A 914-nucleotide genomic window follows, 5' to 3' on the forward strand; every position below is an offset into this window, starting at 1 on the left:
TGACATCATGCTGACGTCAGCAGTCATCTGACACATGGGTCCCACATGTCATAGACTGATTAGGGTAATTAGGGTTAACTAATTAATTAACTATTTAATTAAATTAACTAATTAACTAGATTAATTTAAACATGATTAATTAACTTAATTAATTTAATTAATTAATTAAATTTATTTTTATTATTTGTTTTATTTTTTTAATTCTTTTTTCTTTTAACGTTCTCTGGGCTGGGCGGGGCCCAGGTGTCATAGGCCCTAAGGGCCATAGCGGGTTCGGGTGGGCGTGGCGGGCAGCGGGGCGAAGGGGTGCCCGCACGCCCGAGCCACCAGGGGGTGCGGCGAGGCCGTAGAGGCGAGGGTGGTCGTCGGAGCATGCCCACTGTGAGCAGGCGGAGCAAGGCGGCCGCACGGGGCAGGGGCGCGGGCATCACGCCCGACGTGCGTGCAGGGGCGCGGCGTCGCGCGGGAAGCAGAGAGGCGACAGAGAGCATGCAGGGGGAGGCGCGGCGGCGTGCGGCTGTGGGTGTGCGCGCGCAAGCAGTGGTGCAGCCGGGCGCGAGAGCGGCTGCGGAGTGCGCCCCGGGAGGGGCGTGAGCGCGAGCGGGGCGGAGCAACGGTGGTCGGGCAGCGCGTGGTGCGCGGCGAGCGCGCAGCTGGGCATGCCGGAGCGCAGCGCGAGGGGAAAAGGAGGAGAGGCCGGGGCCTCACCGCGGATCCGTAGGGCCAAGGCAGCGGGGCTCGGGGAGGAGTCGGGGATGCGGGATCCGGCAACGTTGCCGAGGTGGAGTAGCTCCGGACGGCGTCGGGCGACGAGGCGCGGCGTCGAGGTGGCTCCAGGGACGGTGAGTGGCGGGCGGTGTCGAGGGCGCCGGCGACGTCGGGGCGGCCCCCTCCTGATCCAGATCGGGATCGGG

Source organism: Triticum aestivum, chromosome 1D (genome assembly GCF_018294505.1).
Source record: "Triticum aestivum cultivar Chinese Spring chromosome 1D, IWGSC CS RefSeq v2.1, whole genome shotgun sequence".
Classification (NCBI taxonomy): domain Eukaryota; kingdom Viridiplantae; phylum Streptophyta; class Magnoliopsida; order Poales; family Poaceae; genus Triticum; species Triticum aestivum.